Source organism: Diachasmimorpha longicaudata, chromosome 12 (assembly GCF_034640455.1).
Source record: "Diachasmimorpha longicaudata isolate KC_UGA_2023 chromosome 12, iyDiaLong2, whole genome shotgun sequence".
NCBI classification, from domain to species: domain Eukaryota; kingdom Metazoa; phylum Arthropoda; class Insecta; order Hymenoptera; family Braconidae; genus Diachasmimorpha; species Diachasmimorpha longicaudata.
Genome location: NC_087236.1, coordinates 1,283,018 through 1,304,739, shown reverse-complemented (window position 1 = coordinate 1,304,739; position 21,722 = coordinate 1,283,018). Strand labels below are relative to the sequence as shown.

The 21,722-nt window shown below is 39.7% G+C and overlaps 1 protein-coding gene across 2 annotated transcripts in view; it reads left to right on the top strand.

Moving 5' to 3' along the window:
* Positions 1 to 21,722, top strand: part of LOC135168134 (fatty acid synthase-like) — a 167,639-nt gene that overhangs the window by 84,971 nt on the left and 60,946 nt on the right. The window lies entirely within an intron of this gene.

The window sequence follows — 21,722 nt, the reverse complement described above, 5'->3', positions numbered from 1 at the left end:
TGCTGTCAGACGTTTCAAATATAACTTCGTATAAAGAATTAAAAAACTCTTATACTCTTATACTCTTATACTCTTATACTCTTATACTCTTTGCTATAATTTTAAAATATATTCAGGAAACGATAAAACAAGTCTTGAATACAGTGCATCTGAAACTGTTGTGATGGAGTTATTGCAATCAGTACTAGATAAAGGACATAACTTATATATAGATAACTGGTATTCTTCGCCGAAATTGTTTCTAACTTTGGTTAGAAACCCATCATGCCGAGAAGAAAGATATCTAATTGTGATGGTAGTCAAGAGAAGTGTGGCACTATTGCCGATTCTGATTCGACATATCCTTTTCAATATGATAGTGAGGACAGTGATATTATTGTTCCTGTAACAAAACGTCCACGAAGATTAATAATTGAAGATGATTCCGATGATGAAGACAGCACTTATCAGCAATTACCAGCGCAATGGTTTTGGGAAGAAAAAAATAACAAGCCGAAAATCTGGAAGTATACACAAACACCTGGGATAACAGCAGCAATTCAAGACCAATTAGGTGGAAGTAAAAGAGAGTTAGACTTTTTTAATATAATATTCGCCAATGTGTTTTGGGATAATATTGTTCAGGAAACGAATAGATACGCAGAAAAAATAAAAAGCCATACACATACAAAAAGGATGATTGATGAAACTTGGATGCCGGTAGATCGCAATGAAATTAAAATATACTTTGCATTATGCATCATAATGGCTCAAGTAAAGAAACCGAAAATCCAGATGAACTGGTCTAAAAGAGCCATTATAGAAACACCCATATTCCGAAAATGTATGCCACTAAGAAGATTTTTACAAATCACTAGGTTTCTCCACTTTGCAAATAACGATACGGCTGACAACAGTGATAAATTACGTAAAGTGACACCTGTGATAAACTATTTTAATGAAAAATTTAAAGACGTATATGTAATGGAAGAAAATATCGCGATCGATGAATCACTGATGAAATTTAAGGGCCGTATGTCTTCTAAACAATTCAATCCTTCAAAAAGGGCGAGGTTTGGAATTAAATTTTATAAACTCTGCGAGTCATCATCGGGTTACTGCTATAATTTTAAAATATATTCAGGAAACGATAAAACAAGTCTTGAATACAGTGCATCTGAAACTGTTGTGATGGAGTTATTGCAATCAGTACTAGATAAAGGACATAACTTATATACAGGGTCCCCTTTATCTTATTGCAAAGGGTGCACCGGCGTGTTTGGGGGGTGGTTTGGAACCGAAAAGTCCTTTTCCACTTTTCGCCCCGACGCACCCCTATCGAGATATGGGGGTGAAAAGAGCGGCCAATGGGGCGCGAGCTTTGCGCGGCTGTACGTCCGTGTGCCGCGGGTAAGCGGTGTGCGTGCTTCCCCTTCTCCACGGACGGACGTTCCATTCCGCTAGTGTGAGGAAGAGAGGGGGGGGGGAAGATATTTCTCTCTCAATCATTGCCAATTTCAAGACAAACCTTGGGGGGGGGGGTAGAGGGGGTGATTAAATTACATAATTAATGTTTAAAATTGTCGAAATAATAATAAACACGTTAAATAATAAACGCGATTTATTGATTATCAAAGAATCAAATTGTCTACAACAAATGTCTTATGGCGGGTCCCGTAAATCCATTTGTTTATGTAATAATTGGATGTAAAATTTAAACAACAATCCGCGATTAATTATTAAACTAAGACATCTACGCGATTTTTCGATACAATCATTAATGTGTAAAATTGAATTTTTGGCAAAAAAACCGTCTTGACAAAATGTTGTAAACCCATTTGTTTACAAGATAATTGGCAAAACGTGTTTTTTGGTGGAAAAATTCTGAAAATCGCGGGCATCCCCTCTGAAATTTACCCGCGATTGTTTATGATTAATTATCTCGATAATAGGCTCTTTTACAGCATTTTGTCAAGAGACCTTTCTTGTTGTAAATTAAATTTACAATAAAAAAGATCTTTTGACAAAACACTGTAGGGCTATTGCATAATGAGATAATTAACATTTAAATAATTAGCTTTGGAACGCCAAGGGGGATGCCCACGATTTTCCGAATTTTTCCAACAAAAAACCCGTTTTGCCAATTATCTTGTAAACAAATGGGTTTACAACATTTTGTCAAGACGGCTTTTTTGCGAGAAATGCAATTTTAAACATTAATGATCTTATCGAAAAATCGCGTAGATGTCTTAATTTGATAATTAATCGCGGATTGTTGTTTAAAATTCAAATCCAATTATTCAATAAACAAATGGATTTACGGGATTCCACCAAGAGACATTTATTGTAGATAATTTTATTCTCTGTAAAAAATGTCTTGTGACAAAAGGCCGTAAATCCATTTGTTTACGTGATAATCAAGATAACGCGGTTATTGCTCCGGATTCCGCGAAAATCGCGAGCTATCCCCTCTGAAATTTACCCGCGATTGTTTATTATTAATTATCTCGATAATAGGCTCCTTTACAGCATTTTGTCAAGAGACCTTTCTTGTTGTAAATCAAATTTACAATAAAAAAGATCTCTTGACAAAATGCTGTAAAAGAGCCTATTATCGAGATAATTAATCATAAACAATCGCGGGTAAATTTCAGAGGGGATGCCCGCGATTTTCAGAATTTTTCCACCAAAAAACACGTTTTGCCAATTATCTTGTAAACAAATGGGTTTACAACATTTTGTCAAGACGGTTTTTTTGCCAAAAATTCAATTTTACACATTAATGATTGTATCGAAAAATCGCGTAGATGTCTTAGTTTAATAATTAATCGCGGATTGTTGTTTAAATTTTACATCCAATTATTACATAAACAAATGGATTTACGGGACCCGCCATAAGACATTTGTTGTAGACAATTTGATTCTTTGATAATCAATAAATCGCGTTTATTATTTAACGTGTTTATTATTATTTCGACAATTTTAAACATTAATTATGTAATTTAATCACCCCCTCTACCCCCCCCCCCAAGGTTTGTCTTGAAATTGGCAATGATTGAGAGAGAAATATCTTCCCCCCCCCCTCTCTTCCTCACACTAGCGGAATGGAACGTCCGTCCGTGGAGAAGGGGAAGCACGCACACCGCTTACCCGCGGCACACGGACGTACAGCCGCGCAAAGCTCGCGCCCCATTGGCCGCTCTTTTCACCCCCATATCTCGATAGGGGTGCGTCGGGGCGAAAAGTGGAAAAGGACTTTTCGGTTCCAAACCACCCCCCAAACACGCCGGTGCACCCTTTGCAATAAGATAAAGGGGACCCTGTATAGATAACTGGTATTCTTCGCCGAAATTGTTTCTAACTTTGGTTAGAAATGGAACAAACGTTCTTGGGACAGTACGTTGCAACAGAAAAAATATGCCAGGAGATTTTGGTAAAGCAAAATTGAAAAAAGGAGACTGTATAATAAGAAGTTGCAATGGCATACTAGCGGTGAAATGGAAAGATAGACGAGACGTCCATATGCTTTCAACAAAGCACGAAAGTGCAGAAATGATTACGCAAAACGGAAGGCATCTAAGCCCTATTTTGAAGCCAAAATGTGTTATAGATTATAATATGGGAATGATTGGTATTGATCGCCATGATCAGGTATTAGCAAGTTTCCCTATTATGAGAAAATTCATGAAGGGGTACCGAAAAATCTTTTTTTACATGTGCGATATGGCCCTTTTGAATTCATATATTCTATACAACAAAACCATTATGGGAAAGAAACAGAATTACACTGAGTACAGGCTTCGAATAGCTGAAGGAATATTACAAACCGTGCCATTACAAAATTATAATAGACCAGAACTATTATCGAACGGGGATATACCAATGAGGCTACAGGCGCAAGATTGGGGTCACTTTCCGAAACATATTGATCCCACGCCATTGAAAAAAAATCCAACGAGAGCTTGCAAAGTCTGTACCAAACATAAGAAAAGATGTGAAACTACGTGGGAATGTAAGAACTGTCGCGTTGCGTTACATGTACCTCATTGTTTTGAAAGATATCATACAGTTGAAGACTATTAATTTTCATTATTCTAAATGTTATTGATTCATTATCTACTTTGAAATAATAAATTATTTTTGTCAACTGATCAATTGATTATGATTACTTCCTAGACGTCTTAAAATTACTATTTGTACCTAAACATTGTTTATTATTTCACAATTCCTTTCGTTGTATTGGAATATATATGTTACGAAAAGTATACACTTTGCGCCAGTTCGGGTACACGGCTGAACAGTTGAATGGCACGGCGCGCGAACGAATTTCTTGCGTATTATAGCTCGCGCAATTGGTAGATATCGTGTAGGCCAAGGGGTTAAACCAGCTGCCCATAAAAGAAAATCACACGGAAACATATTTGCCTTTCATCTAAATCATAGTTTATTGATTGGAAAATCCAAAGATATTCAAAAGATCGAAAAATGTATGGAATCGCGAAGATTCTAAATAAGGAAAACTGCCAATTAAAACCTTGTTGCGTAGAATTCCTAGGATTTAAAATTGCTACTGCGAATTTTCGCATTGAATTACCAAAGAGGAAAACATATAATATGGTCAAGTCAATTGAAATTTTCAAAAAACGAAAAAATTGCAATATTAGAGAATCAGCAAAATTAAGAGGCACATTGACATCTACGTATCCAGCAGTAGAATACGAGAAACGTCACATCAAAATACTTGTTAGAAAAAAATTTTAGCCTTAAAGAATTGCTTAGAAGATTATGAATCGAAAATAGAAATTGTGTCGAAGATTCACAATGAACTCGACTGATGGTTAAGAGAAATACGATTTGCAAAACGAGTAAGTAGAGTGGATGAATTTTTCTTAGAAATTTTCACAGATGCATCTCTGACCGCAGGGGGGGGGGGTCGGCAAAGTTCAGAAAGCACGAGGCCTTTGGAATAGGAAGGATTAATGTCGCCACCCTAATGAACTAGAAATAATAGCATCCTTTAAAGGATAAAAATGGTTTGCCAATAGCCTTTGTGGTGACCCTGTCGCCACTACACCCTGGCATTCCCCAATCCTGTCTAGACTTCCTAGACAGGACTCATAAAAACACTTAGGCTAAATTACCTACCCGACCGTCGCCATCCCTACCATATAAATCCGGGGAACACCCCAGAACTGTCCCAGGAAAAACCCAACCTTCCTGTGCACTTGGCCGGCATCACGACGTCACGTGTCGAGAATATGATGCCGAGCCAATCACAGTCGAGATCCCTGGCATCCCCTCTCCTGTTTCCCAACATGCACACGCCCACACTTTTCCGCACACTTTTCTCACTACACAGTCGTTCCTCTACCTTCCTCGGAGACACTACTCCCCGATCTACCTTGGACATACCACTCGCTGTATGTTGGAAGAGGAAATAAAATATTCGACCGTCACACTGGCGTGCATGTTATTCAACCACCTGCTCAACCCCACACTTTCATTACTGGGAAATACCCCTCAGAGTGGGTAACACAGCCGCAATAGCATCCGTTAATTAAAAAGATTAAATCGGAAGAAAATATGGAGGCAAATGACAAGTCCCGTAAGCTCCTCCAGAACTAGAATGGGAATCAGGGTATTCAGCATTTAGAAAGATACAGAGAAACTTTAGTCCCATTGACATTGATTTGTTTGCCTCCAGTTTAAATTATAAATGCCAAAAATTCGTATCTTCGTTAAAAGATCCAGATGCCTATGCAATCGATGTATCCACACAAGACTGCCATCAATGGTATTTTTGTGTCTTGTCCCCCTGGTCTGTTGTGGGGGTGAGCAAGTGATGGAAAAATAACGCCAGGGCGTGAGATATGTATTTATTGAGTTCCTCTACGTCACAGTTGTGGAGAGTTGGCCTTAAGTGTGGCTTGCGTATGATTGGTTGGAATATGGTAGAGGGGATGAGTAGAAATCCCTGGTCTGGGATTGGCTCGGTACCGTATCCAGGGAAGCTGGGTTTATGGTTTGGACTGTTCTGAGGTATTCTCCAGTTTTTATGGTAGGGTTTTGGGTTATTCCCGAGATTTTAATGATAGGGATGGCGCCGGGCTGGTAGGTGATTAGCCTAGGAGGGTTTGGATTAGGAGTGGACATGTTTGGGGAATTTGCCGTCGGAGGGACAGGGTGTAGTGGAGACATAGTCACCACAGTACCCCCCTGCCAGTGGTTTGAATCACTATGATGGTTGTGTGGTTTATGAATGTGTACGTCTTGAAATGATTATTAATATCCTCCCTGGCAGCGGTTGGCGAATCTGACGCGTCTTCCTGAACGCGTCGTTGGCGGTGTTGCTGATGGTGGCGGTGGCTCTTGTACTGCAGGCTCGGGGGCTGCTAAACTCCGGTTGGATTGCTGAAGACCTGGCTCATCATCAGCGATGACGTAAGCCGGTTTCAGCCGGTCGATGGAAACGTTCACGGCCTCGCCCTTGAGCCGGATGATGAACGTCCTCGTGTTGCGGCGGATGACGGTGAACGGTCCTTGATACGGCATCTATAGTGGTCCCTTCGGTGCGTCGTGGAGGATAAAAATTTGCTCTGCCGTGGCTAGGTCTTTAAACACGAAGGTTTTATGTGCTCCGTGTATTTTGTCCTTGACAGGGCGCAAGTCGGCGAAGTGGTGACACTCAATGCGGTAGTATGAAAACAACCTTGCCAGGGTATGGTTTTCGGAAACCTCGCATGGCCTATTAATCTACTCTAGTTACATAATAACAAACACTTAGGCCATTACCCACTGCCAAGGGGGGGTTTGGAAAAATCCATTCTGTCGGCCGGTTCAGATGGCCGAAGGACACTTTGCAACCATGACGGCGCCAGGTCACAAGTGACTGACGCAGGCATGGCTCCCGCGGGGAACCTCGGGGCGGTGGTCCTTGGTGTCAGCCTGACACCCAGAATGTGAAAAGTGGATAAGTCATTTGGGATTAAAAGAAATAAAATAGAAGAAGAAGAGGAAGAAAAGAGAAGAGGTGAATCTAATACTCATTCATATCTCCAACCGGGACAGGGTTACCCGGAGAAGGTTACCGGGTTCCTGTCCCACGACTCTCGTCTCCGACAACGAGAGCTGGTGGGTCCCATTCATTCGTTCACTCATCGTCGCCGCGATTTCTAATTTCCGCGTACGCTTCCACGCATTTCAACCACATACATTCCCTGCAAAAATCCGCGAACACGGCAAATGACTCCCTGGACGACACTAGCGCTTGTGCCGCCTGGGGCCATGGGCGATTCCCGATTATTCCCGCGATGCACTCCCGCTGTGGTGCATAGATCGGACAGTCCACGAAGTGGTGACAAAGCTGCTTGATGTAGTCCGCCGGGTCATCTTGGTGGCTGACTTCTCGAGGGACGAGGAACTCCCCAGGTAGACGTAATGGCTCGCCGTATGCCAGGTCGGCTGCTGATGCCTGGAGGTCCTCTTTCTAGGCTGCTCTGATCCCCAAGAGAATCGTAGGGAGTACCTCAGTCCACGTGGTGTTGTCGCAGCACTGGATGTCTGCCTTGAGTTGGCGGTGGAACCGCTCGACCATGCCGTTGGTTGCTGAGTGATGGGCCGTTGTTCTCAGGTGAGTTGTGCCTGCCAAGTGGTTGAGATGCTTGAACAGGTACGACTCGAATTGTCGGCCTTGGTCCATGGTGATGCAAAGGGGAACTCCGATGCGGCATATCCATCCCTCGTAGAATGCTCTGGCTAATGTGGGTGTCTCCTGATCCTCGAGTGGAAATGCTTCTGGCCATCTGGAAAATCTGTCGATGCAGGTGACACAGTATCGGCGGCCCTCGAAGGGGACAGATGGACCAGGGCCAAGTGCACATGCTCGGACCTCGTAGACGGTGATGCGAATTTTCCCACTAGCGCCGAGACATGTCTGGCGATCTTGGCCTGTTGACACTGGATGCAGGCGCGAGTCCACTCGCGGTTGTCTGCTTTGACGGAGGACTAAACGTAACTTTGAGTTACGAGTTTGCCTGAGGCGTTGATTCCAGGGGGAGCCAGGTTATGAATGTTGTTGAAGACTGCTCTATGGTATAATGGTGTGAGGATGATGTGTCACAGAAGACAGCTACGCCTACCCCATACCAAATTTTGATCTCATAGAAGGCCATCTGTACCGGGCCGTTGACGTGGTAATTAACTTAGAAATTGAAGTTCTCAAGTTGAACCTTTCCTGCAGTGGTCAGTCGCGGGTATACGCCTTGGTACGTCAACGCTATTTTCAGTGCTGCTACCCATCATGAGGCAGCCGAAGGTAGCGATGGGGCGGAATTAGATAAAAGGTTTTAACGAATACAATTTACACTAATGCAAGGTTACTTCATAAAAAAGCGGTTTAATTGTTTGAAAACTTAAGGAAACAAGTTGGGCTTCACACGAGGTAATACAAAAAAATATGGATACGTGGTGAACTCTCGAAAGCAGAACTTGAAACTGTCTCGAGATGTTCTCGTCCACTTCTAGATGAGAACTACTTAAAACTAGTGTTATTGGTTCGTACATTTTCCACCCTAACGGGTGGGGATGAGCATGTGTCTACAAAAAAGAAACTATTGAGAGGGAGTACGAAATATGTGTAGCAGGTTTCGAATTCTGAAGTCCTCATGGAGGCATAACATACAAAAGATGAAAGCAAAGCATAAAATAGCCTGCCGGTTCCTGAAATTTGATTTATGTACGACTGTGACGAATTGTTCCTTTTCTGACATGAAGACCTCTTTGGCATATTTACAGACATGTTTGTCTCTGCTTTATGATTGTACGTAAAAAAACATTAGTATTGAAATTTAAGAATCCATCTGTATTATGAAAGTTCAAGAAATGACTGCGTTCAACGGCTGTTCGCTCGCAGTGCCAAGATATTGAGGAGGCGATTGAAGACTGTCTTCTTTATTTTAGTTTCATACATTTGTTTAGAGGATAATATTTCTAACAATGAAATATTGAAAGTTGAAAAAGTCTATCAGACAGTAAAGAGAAATAATGTGAAATGTAACCGAAAATTGCGTAATCTGTTGATATTTAAACCGATTAGGACGAAAATTATTTACGACAGGAACTAACTTAAATGTGAAAATGTTAGGTTATATGAAATAATACGGACCGTGGAGAAAGACATAGGAAATCGTTTACTTTGGCATCGTAGTTTTTCGGCGATCCCAATGCGACGTTCCCATTGGTTAAGTGATTTAAATCCCACTAATGCGTTGGAATATAATAGTCTGCGTGGATAACGAGAGTTCGGGTTCGGGAAAATTCTAGGAATCAATAACGACTGGAATAACGGTGTCATCAGGGAGCGCGGCGGGTATAAAACAGAAAAGGTCTTTGTGTTCGCTGTTATAAAGCAACTCAAATATGACAACTGGTTTGAGTGGAGAGATTAGTATGGATTTGCAAACATTAACACTCGGGAAAATATCGACCATAATAAAATGTTTAGGACAAAAATTATTCTAACTGTAATAATATTTCGGAGGCAGAATATTTGACCATCACAAAATCGTACTCGAAGAAAGATTTTGGATAGTAATGACTGCAACAAATGATGGGAAAAATCAGTCTTAGTTAAAAAGGAACGAAGGATTTAACAATTTTTTCATTGAACATCCGGAAAAAAACGATTTAAGTAAAAATTAAAATTCTGGAGAAATGGTAAAGTTTATTCCGCCGGGAATCATAACTTTAATCTTTTCAAAAATAAAAATATAAACGACTTCTTCTGCCCCCGAATACTGGTCAAAATGTAACTCGATTGATATCATGTGTCACAGCCTGCCTGGCAGCAACATAGGGATCGGCTAACAACAGTGGTGAGCATAAGTTTAATTTAGGTATCGTAGCTGTGTCTGAACGGTGCGACGTGATGTTTTGAGCAACGAACATGTGTTCATATAGCTCCGTGGATGTCAGTTGAACGCAGATAAATACACGCTCCATATCCCCTTTGGCTGGCGTCACAAAATCCATGCATTTGTAGTCGCCGTGAATCAGAAATGATTACATTCCATCCAAAGGATTGATTACTTAATTCTGTTAATTATCTGGCGCAAGTTCTCCACTAGGTGGGACTGCTGAAGGGAAGAGCATCGTCTCAGCCCAATTGGTCAACACACACACGTTGTGAAATCATTCTACCTTTGATAATAACGGGAGGGCAAAGCCCGGGCGAAAAGCCACGGCGATCAAAAATTTTCTGGAGTTCCGATAAAATCGTTTTTTTCGTAATCCTGTTGGTAAGTCAAATGGGCTTGATAGTGGAGACGATAGCCTCTTGCGAAAAATCCCTGTGGATATACAAAGTCTTGATTGTTCCATCCTGAGACACATTAAATTTACGCTTTCTATCGGTAGCCCAGGTAGAGGGCCGAAGGTCGTTGGATGCTCATTGTCGTAAATTTAATTGTCCTTTCTGAAGGAACGCAGTAATGTAATTTTGCAGCTGTAGGGCCTACTCAAGGGTATCAGCCTACGATAGTAGTTCGTCGATACACGAGTCACGTTTAAGAATCTTTAACGCCCCCGGAAATTCTTAAGCTTCATTATCAGTCAGCTGATGGACGAACCGCATGGCATAGGATGGAGCTACAGAAAGTCCAAAGTATTCAGTTTCAATTCAAGGTGTAACAGTATTCAATCGCAATACTTTTTTATTCTTATCGTTATCTTTGCGCCAAGTTCGTTGAAACCATCGGTCTTCTTCATAAATCCAAAATTGCCGATACGCCTTTTTAATAGCGGCAGTAAAGACGTGCAGGAGTGAGAGAAATCGGCTGAGTAAAGAAAAAATGTCTTCTTGTATTGTGACTTGTATTGACCCATCGAAAACGACTCGAACCTTTGTGTTTAGGCTCATTTCCTTTACAACGGCATGATGCAGCAGGTAGAAGTCGCTGGCCTCTTGAGCAGTTCCAGGTACTTGCAACATATGTTTCAGGTCAATGTATTCTTGCATTACTGCAGCGTGTTGTTTATCTAACTTTGGGTCACGTTTAAATTTCCTCGACAAAGATTTAAAGTGTTTCTTTGCGATTTCACGAGAGTTTCCCAGTTGAATTTCCTTGACATTGACCGGTAAAGCAACTACGTATCGCCGCATTGCATCACGCGTGGCGTGCGTTCGGAAATTATGTTCACAGCCTTGCTCCTCCCTTGACAAGCGTTTCGCAGATTTCATGTCACTCATTTGTCAAAAATTCTTTAACCCATCTTTGATCGAAGTAGTGTAACATTAGAGTTGACACGCCCATTTTACAACACTGCCGTGGACTACTGCGACCTATTTTTCCTTAAAGAAACAAGGTCCCGTACCCGTGGGCGGATTAAGGTATATGTCACCATCTTCGTATGCCTTTCTTGCAAGACTGTACATATCAAGGGCGCCAATGACCTCACAACAGAAGCTTTCCTAGCTGTTCTTTGCTATTTTATCAGCCGAAGCGGATCATGCTCTTCCATCTCCTCTGACAACGCAACAAACTTCAAGGGTGCCTGCAATGAATTGAATAAGCTCTATGGACTCTGCAACTCCAAAGGGCTGCAGAAGGAGCTGAATAATTACATCGCAGAGAAGGGAATAACCTAGTATTTCATTCCACCCCAAGTGAAACATGTGGGGGTATCTGGGAAGCAGAACGGAAGTCATTCAAACACCATTTACTCCGAGTTGCCGGAAACACCCTACTCAGTTGCGAAAACCTCCCAACACAGTCCACCGAGATCGAAGCCATCCTAAACTCGCGTCCTTTGACGCCCATATAATCAGATGCCAAGCACCTATCAGCTCTCACTCCCGCTCACTTCCTGATCGGTGATACTTTCACCTATCTTCCGGAATCTAATGTCAGCGAGATGCAGGGCTATCGTTTGTCTTCTTGGCAACACATTCAGAAACGGAAACAAGACTCCTGGAATCGGTGGCACAAGGAATATCTCAACGAGTTAAACGCTAGGGAGAAGTGGGGCACGGAGGACGACCAAATCAAGGCAGGCTCTATCGTTTTCATCAGGGATGACCAGCTACGACCTCTCACATGGAAATTGGGGAAAGTCATTTGTGTCCATCGAGGTGAGGATGGAATCATCAGATCTGTTTGGTTAAAGACAGCCTCAGGTGTTGACAAGCTCAACGTCAAGAACATGGCAGTTCTTACTGTAGAACCCTATCCCACACATGATCAACTAGTAAGGCACCAACCCAAGAACACTGCAGCTACCATTGATCGGTCCAGCCGCTCAACGGGGGTTGAATCGTGAGATCATTTTGTAATGGACCCGAGCGGCTGGGTTCGAATTTCGGGATTATCACACGCGAACGAAGGGTCGACACAAATATTCTTAATCGATTCACCACTTTTATTCATGATTTCCAATGATGTTCAATAATGAAATATTCGTTGTGAGACAGAAGGTATCAGATGAACATGTATACCAAAGAAATAACTCCTAAGGAAATGAATTCGGATCACTGGCCCAGAGAATACGAATTTATGAGTATTTATTGTCTCGTAAATTCGTATTACATTAGGTCATTCGACTCCACCGTACATGTAACGTGCATGATGACGCGCTGAAGGCCAGTGTGGGGGTACAAATCGCTGACGCTCCGCCCCAGTTATCTACATAAGTCGTATATACGTGGATTTATTTCCATATATTCGTTGTGTGTTTTAATTTCTGTTTCAACAAATTTTTGATGTCGAATAATTCGTGCCACTTTCGTGTACTCGTATTCTCCGGATTACAAAACACAAATGTTATGGAATTTTGGGGCATAACAATACGACGAAAACCGTAAACGACCCTTGGCGATTCACAGGCCTCCTAATGCAAATCACGAGAATGCAATATTCACGAAATAATCCGCAACTATCAACAATCGACTATGAACGGTAATAGAATCAATTCATTGTTGCTCGTAGAATCTAAATAAAAGGCTCTCGATCTTTGTCTGACTCACCCTTATTTTCAAGTCTCCCGACGGTCTCCGTATCGTAACAAGACTTATTCGAATTCCTTACAAATGTTATAGGTAGTGATCCTTTCATAATGTTGGTTCTGGATCTGGTCCGTTGTCTATACTCATATTTTCGAGTCGCTTGATTACGTGTCTAGTGTATTGATGGAATGATTTTGAGTTTTCTTTTAGAATCTCGAGATAATATTTTTCCATAATTCAGTATCAACGTTCAGTTTCGTTTTCTGATGTGAGACTCAATGCCCAATGATGCGGTTTTTTCACTTGTACCTGAGCCTCTCGTCAGAGCCGACTAGCCTAAGCAATACGAGCATCTCAATATCTTTCCCTAAACCTTTTAATTTTCAACTTATAGGTCTCCTCGGATTTTTTTTGTTTCCGATTGTAATTTTGGTTTTTTGATGTGGAACATCTATAGGCACACTCCTAAACCGAATCGTTGGCGTGGCGATACTTGCCGTGGCGAGCAATCGCCACGCTATACTAAGGCATGTCTATCTATATTCTGTGTAGTAGAGTGTACGGTGTGGCTTCTCACTCAGTTCGACGTTGTTGTTTACTACGGTACACATAACCTGCGTTTTAATTTTTCATTTTAATTTTTGACAATAAAATATGTGTGACAGTGATAACTCAGAAGATCAAAGTGATCAACCTTGTGCAAAGAAAGTGAAACTACACTATGGTATGCTACCAAGTCATCAGTAAGTAGATCGTATTTTTCAAGTCTCCATAAATGTAATTATTATATTTTTATATTTAATTAATTATATTCACATTAATCATATTAATAATTTATATAAATTATATTAATATTATCTTCAATTAAGTATTCTTTTATTATTCATGAAGGAATTAATATAGAAAAATTTATTAATAAAATTTATATTTGCAAATCTTTAGTCATATATTGCAATAATTAACTAAGATTTGAGTTCATGATTATATTGAAGCCACACTTAAAATTTTTTTTTTTTGTGTAGTTTAATATCATATTTGTTTAAATATTTCAGTTCCCAACAATCATCGCAGGGATCACAACATATTCTTATTGAAACTGGACGCCACCCTGATCATTCAAACACAAGGCATACTATCAATCTTGTGTAAGACTTTATTAATCGAATAGTACCAGACTATTTGTGAGATATCTTGATGATGTTCCGTCCAATATTTTTGTAACGTACTTTAGTTATCATCGACCAATCGTCACAGTAATACCGGCAGAGGAAACATCAAATATAACTATTACTGAAATCACGAATGAAAATATTTAAATTGTGGTCACTTGATATTAATATCGAACTTTTATATCACATGTAAATAAATGTTTATTAAATAAAGTTACCATTTTCTGTAAGAAATTCGTAATACTTCATTTTTCCATTAGGCTACATTTAATTCCTGTAATAATATCATCTTATATGCATATTACTTGTACACACATAATGTTTCACATCTGCCAGGCGTCCCATGACGGCTTTTTTATTTATGGTTTTTGGTATAGTAATACGCACCTGGCGTTCATATCTGTGAGATTCTTAAATTTTTAAACTGTGAAGGGAAAAGTGAGCGAGAACTGCTTCTTTATATGCCAGGAGATATTGACTACGTTACAAAATATGATAGAAGTATAGTTTCCTCAACAACATGAAATAGTGTGTATAATAAGGCGATCTATTCTCCATGTGGCATGTCGGGATGTTACCAAAAAAACAAATCCTTTTGTTTAAAAAAACTCGCCAAGTCAATTTATCGTTTGGTCTCTTCTTACAGAATAGAAATCTCGGGGAAAAGAGATTTGTTTGGAAACAAATAAACGTAAAAATAAAAAAAATCCAGAAACGAGCACCAAGTCAGAAATGCTTATGAAAAAAAAAACAGTAGAAGCATAATCCCAGACTTGGCGCGGTTGAGACGATCAAGGCAACGAGACTGAGTGAGTAAGGCTGCGATTCAATGGATCAAATACTGCTCAGTAGTTATCTGCGATAATCATGTAAATCGCGCCAAATCATCGATTATACCTCTATTGTTTTTTTTCATAAGCATTTCTGACTTGGTGCTCGTTTCTTGATTTTGTTTTATTTACATTTATTTTCGTTACTTAGGCACGGAAAGCGCTACCTATCCGCCTGGTTTGAGGACGATAGGTTAGCTATTACAGCACCGGACTCCACCGACATACATTACAGCTCCTAGAAGTATAGGTACTGCCTCGTAGGAGTATAGGTGCTTATCTACCCTCCGCTAAATGCCTCTAACGGAGACTGTCGTAACTTCGGAGTGACATGAGCGATGGGCGATAGCAATACAAAGATAACCCTAAATCTCCACTTTTCAGGTTGCTCAAATTTTAGCATATTTACTACATCTGACAAAGAAAATCGTCCATAAAAACGTTTTATAATATTGAAGCATTATTAATCTTTTAGTATTTGGATTACGATTCGTTTTCTTTAATTTATATTGTTTATGTATTTTCCCAAAAAATAATTTTTTTTAAATTAAGTCTATTTCTGTTTTTCAGTTTTCATCTTAATCGAAATACTAAAAGATGAATAAGTGATTTAATTCTATAAAATTTTACAAAATGAAATTAATAAAAATTATAAAATGTTTTTTGGTGAATAAGTTTTGCAATCGTATGATTTCTTCTTTGGATGAACACAAACATGGACAATAGAACCTAAGCAAAACGTTAAGATTCGTTTTCTTTAGTTTATATTGTTTATGTATTTTTCTAAAGAATAATTTTTTTTTAATTAAGTCTATTTCTGTTTTTCAGTGGGGGGGGCGTCGCCCCCCCCCCTTTCCCGCGCCGCGTCGTCCACCGGCCATACGCCTTCGTAACGAAAAAAAGATTATGGCATTCGGACGATGGTGTCGGATCGTGAGTCGTGTGTAGTTTGCAGCACGAGGCGTGACAAGTCGAAGTCGAGGCGAGCCGGAGGCGAGCCGTGACGCAGACTTGTCATGCCTCGTGCTGCAAACTTCACACTTCTCACAATCCTCCACCTATCGTCCTCATGCCATAATCTACTATTGTTTCCGAACAAATCTCCTTTTCCCGAGATTCCTATTCCGTACGAAGAGAACAATCGATAAATTGACTTGGCGGTTTTTTTTTAAACGAAAGGCTTTTTGTTTCTTTTTGTAACATTTCGCTATTTTTTTTTCAATCTGAGTGAAGAAGTCTCGTTTCGATCTCATTCGGAAATGTTAAGCTCTAGTCTGCTACGACTGGCAATGTACTTCATCGAACTAAGATATTATCTTATTTTAGTTTGTTCTTTAATCACATATAATACCACAAGTGGTTCAAAATTATCGAATATTTCCCGATAGATTCGTTGTAAACAAATGAAGGAGTCAAGTTTTTCAGGCTAAAAAATCACGAGTGCGAAGCACGAGTGATTTTTCCTGAAAAACTTGACGACTTCATTTGTATGCAGGGAACCTAGAGGGAAATATTCTATAATTTTGAAGCTCGAGTGGTATTCAGGGGATTATTTTTCCTGTCCAAATTTCGGCCAAGAGAATTGTGCCATGACATGAAAAGAGGTTTATTTGGTTAAGTGTCGTTTGTTTACCAAAATATTCAAAAAATTATCGCATGTAATACCACAAGAGCTCCGAAATTATCGGATATTTCCCGATAGGTTCGTTGCAAACAAATGAACGTGTCAAGTTTTCCAGTTTAAAAATCACGAGCGCGAAGCGCGAGTGATTTTTCTGGAAAACTTGACGAGCTTATTTGTTTGCAGGGAACCTTGAGGGAAATATCAGATAATTTCGAAGTTCGAGTGGTATTCGGGGGATTATTTTTTGCATCCAAATCTTGGCCGATAGAATTGCACCATGAGACATAATTTTCAACGAATTGCCATTTAATCTGTCAGATACAATTGAGGGTTACTTCAACATTTGTTTTTTTTTATATATATCAACATGCAAAATTTCCAGTGAAATTTCCAAGAATATCCGCTGAAATACCGTGTTGACTATACAAAATAACGTCGAATGGTGCAATCCTATTGGCCAAGATTTGGATGGGAAAAATAATCGCTGATATTCGAGGTAGGCTATACAAAATATCAACAAATGGTGCAATTGTATTGGCTGAAATTTGGGTGGGAAAAATAATCGCTGAAATTCGGGGTAGGCTATACAAAATATCAACAAATGGTGCAATTCTATTGGCTGAAAATTGGATAGGAAAAATAATCACATATAATACCACAAGTGGTTCAAAATTATCGAATATTTCCCGATAGATTCGTTGCAAACAAATGAAGGAGTCAAGTTTTTCAGGCTAAAAAATCACGAGTGCGAAGCACGAGTGATTTTTCCTGAAAAACTTGACGACTTCATTTGTATGCAGGGAACCTAGAGGGAAATATTCTATAATTTTGAAGCTCGAGTGGTATTCAGGGGATTATTTTTCCTATCCAAATTTCGGCCAAGAGAATTGTGCCATGACATGAAAAGAGGTTTATTTGGTTAAGTGTCGTTTGTTTACCAAAATATTCAAAAAATTATCGCTGATATTCGAGGTAGGCTATACAAAATATCAACAAATGGTGCAATTCTATTGGCTGAAATTTGGGTGGGAAAAATAATCAATAATATTTTAATCTGGATGTACTAAAGGACCTGTCAGGAGAGATTTTAGTAATAAATATGAACAAAACTTCTTCCTAGCTGACGAAAGTACCAATGAAAAATCTCTCCTGACATTTTCAAAGTTCTAGAAGACAGCACAACTTTGTAAACATTCTTCGAGTAAATGTTTGAGAAGTTGCACGTTTCATAACCTCGAAACTGTCCGGTGGACCGAACATTGAACTGTCATTAAATCTAATGGATCAGCAGAATAATTCGATGTTCAATTATGTTTGGCACTAGAAATTTCTGCCAAAAAACAAAATGAGAAATCGAGTCCATTCGATAATCGAATTGCGTAATCTCAACGCTTGAGACATTTATTCATTGATATCTCCGAATCTAGAGAAGATCGAGCAATTGTGAGAATGATCTGTTTAGTTTTGGAACGGTGATTTTGGAAGATCGTGCGTTGGATAATGAGATTAGCGTAGTGAGTTGAAGAAAAACTGAAGACAAAGAAAAGCTTCTCGTTTAATTATCGGGTAAGACTAATTTACACTGGAGAGTTTAGTTGTAAGGTAAACTCGTCAAATCTTAGTTAATTAAAACGAATGTTGACTAAACGTGTTGATGTACAGGCGTAGTTAATAGCCGTATAATTACGACTTAGTTGGATTTCCAGTAATACGTTAGAAACAGGCGCTGCTGATAGATGTGACACGATTCGTTGACGGTATTATACTGAATTTTGGGGGGGGAGAGGGTCGAGACTCGCATCTTGACCGGTACCCACTTGATCGTCAACTCGGAAACATCTGAGGATTGACGATATAAGTTCGTTGAGGTTTTCAGTCATATAGAGGCCCAACTTTAAACACACCTTTTTTGTAGAGCACGATGAGATCTACAAAAAAGTTTTCTTCAAAATGTCTTTCGCTCCTCCAGGTTCAAAGACATCAATGAATAAATTTTTCAAGAGTTGCGATTACACAGCTCGATCATTAACTTTAGTTGGAATGTCGAAACAGTTATTTTCCTAGCTGAGAAAATTCTCAATGAAGAATCTCCCAAACATTTCCGAGGTTACAGAAGATACAAAAATTGTGTCAACATTTATTTGGATAAATGTGTCAGAAGTTGTACTTTCCATGACCTCGACAATTTCACGTGGACCAACGATGTAAATTTTGATACATCTGATGGAAATCCCAACAGAACTTCGATAAAAACAAAAGCCGGTGATTCTAAATAATTTTTACCTACACAAACAAATGTTTAAATGCTGGTTTTACTTACTAAATTGTCGCCGAAGTCTGGATCGTTGAGAAAATCACTAATAAGATCCTGCGACATATCGAACCTGAGAGAGAGGGAATAAGTTCTGTCCTCGTCTGATCACTGGGACCACTCAACGCACATGCGCACCGCTCGCTCGAAGCAAATTTAGCCAACGATGGAACACCAATAGAACCATTATTTTTTGATTCACTAATGACGTCACGCGATGATACCAATATCGAAACAAAAAAATGATAGAAACAATCTCAATCACGAAAATAGAAAATGTTACACAACGTTAATTACTGTATCTCTTGAAATTTAAATCAGAAACAAAAAAAAGGACGGAAATGGGTAGATTATACGCGATTTATATGATGAAAGTAACGTCCATTCTCCCGTAATCTTGCGCATTTGCATTTTATTGCATTACTATTATTCGGGAGTAGTGGAGGGGGTAGTTGTGTCGTATACAACGTATAAATGAAGTGAGTTGGATATTTGACTAACTCAACTATCAATTATTAAATATTCATCAAAGATAAGTTTATTGCGTGAAAAGATGTATACAAATCAAAGGTTAAATTTAGACTGCCCAATCTGTTGCTGGTCAGTCGCGATAATATTCGGGTCGAGTGTTTGAGTGAATCGGTATACGACAATAGGCGAAAGGGGCCGAATAATAACTTCGTCTTAATTTCGTGTCGTTGGTGTCGATGTGGTAGGATACCACATGCCTCCCTTGCTTTGAAAAAGATTACTGGCTGAAACAGAGAAAAAAAAAACTCGTTGCACTCCGGGAGTGCAGGCAAAAGTGAAAACTTGAACTTATGGCGCGTTGGGCACTTTTTTGGGTGAGTATTTTTAGGTGCGCTCGCGACATGAGAAATTGTACATAAAAAATCAAGTTTATCAAAGCAATGTGTGCACTTTTTGAATGGACATAAAGTATAATAATATAGAAACTATATTCGAAGGAAGTGGTTTTATTTAAATGAGTAAATATTAGTAAATAGTAAATACAAAATTTATCAATTCTCATCCATAATTTCAACAACTCTTACATCATCATTATCAGCATTTTCATCAAATTCTAAAACTGAAACAATAGGTCTATGGCAACTAAAGTGTGAAATGAACAATTTTGATTTAAATCTATTTATATTTCTTTTGAATACTGCATCACCACAGTTTAGTATTTTTTTGTGCTAAGATTGCGATCATTGGGCATCGTTAAATCAAATTCTTCATATAAAACCGCATCCATTTTCAAGACAAAACTATAATCAAAAATAAAAATGTAGATTTTTTTAAAGCTATAATCGTAGCATATATATTTTTTCCGACCATCCGAATGTCCCATCATCGATTCACGTTCCTAGTGAAATTCTCTACTAAATTGAGTATATTTTCGATTTTTTGGGGTTTCCTACTTTTCCGGCGTTCCCATAATTTTTAGCGATTTTCCGGCCATCGAATCACGTCCCAAGTAAAATTCTCTAATAACACGAGTATGTTTTCGATTTTTCAGATTTTCCTACTTTTCCGGCTTTCCGGTAATTTTTAATTCTTAGCTGAAATGGGCATACTGACAATTTTCCTAATTCCCCAAAATTTCGAGATTTTCTGTAATTTTGTAGAAATATATCAAATATATCAACTTTACATGCAGCGCCTTTTTCAACGCTAGCGCCAAACTTGTATTCTTTTAATGTAACTGATGCTAAAACAGGACGTTGTTTCCCTAGCGGAAGAAAGAAACAGCTCATATATACCTACGCGTATACTAATGGCAGTGATGCCAGACGGGGGCAAAAATTCCACGCGCGGGGGTTTCATGCGCAACTCCCTCACGCAACTACTGCTGCGGGGGGGGGGGGGGCAGTGGGAGACGTGTGGGTCCCGCATCTGGAATCACTGTAAAATCTCATCTGTCGCGAGTTCACGAGAAAATGCTCACCCACAAAAGTGCCCAACGCGCCATAAGAAGTTTTCACTTCAAAAAATAAGTGTGCTCGACTATTAGACAAGAAAGAGTTAATTGTCGCTGAAATGCACTCGTCTCCGGGTTCCATTAGGTGGTGTAGAGGATGAGCTTGTTCCTGCTGTTCGTTGAGACTCAGTCTGTTCAGGACTTCTGCTGTGTGGTTGATATCTTCATCCATTAGGTATGCCGGTTTCAAATTGTCGATTGAGATTGCGATGTTTTTGTCGCGGATTTGGACAATAAAGTATTTTTCGTGTCGTTCGACTACACGATGTGGTCCAGAGTATTGCTTGGAGAAACTTGCTTGGATTTGGCGTTGGCCAATGAAGACGTGGCTGGCGGCGTTCAAGTTCTTGAATTTGAAAATTGACCGATGTCCGTGTCTTGATGTTTGTTCCGGGGTTAGGTTGTTGAAGTGGTTTCTCAAGTTCTTGACGAGTTCTCCGGCGCGGAGCGGTTTATTCGATGGTGCGAGGAATTCACCAGGTAGTCGAATTGGTTCTCCCTAAACAAGTTCTGCTGGCGTACTTCCGACGTCTTCTTTGAATGCTGCTCGGAGTCCCAAAAGTGTAGCGGGTAACGCGTCGACCCATGTGTCATTGTGACACAGTAGTGCCGCCTTGAGCTGCCTATGGAGGCGTTCGACGACGCCATTTGCTTGTGGATGGTAAGGTGTCGTCACGAGGTGTTTAGTTCCTAGTAGATCATTTAGCTGTCTGAAGAGATCTGATTCGAATTGTCCTCGTCGGTCGTATGTGATTCTTAGTGGCACACCATATCGACAAATCCAGTGCAGTAATAGTGCTCGGGCAATGTTCTCCGTAGATGCCGTTT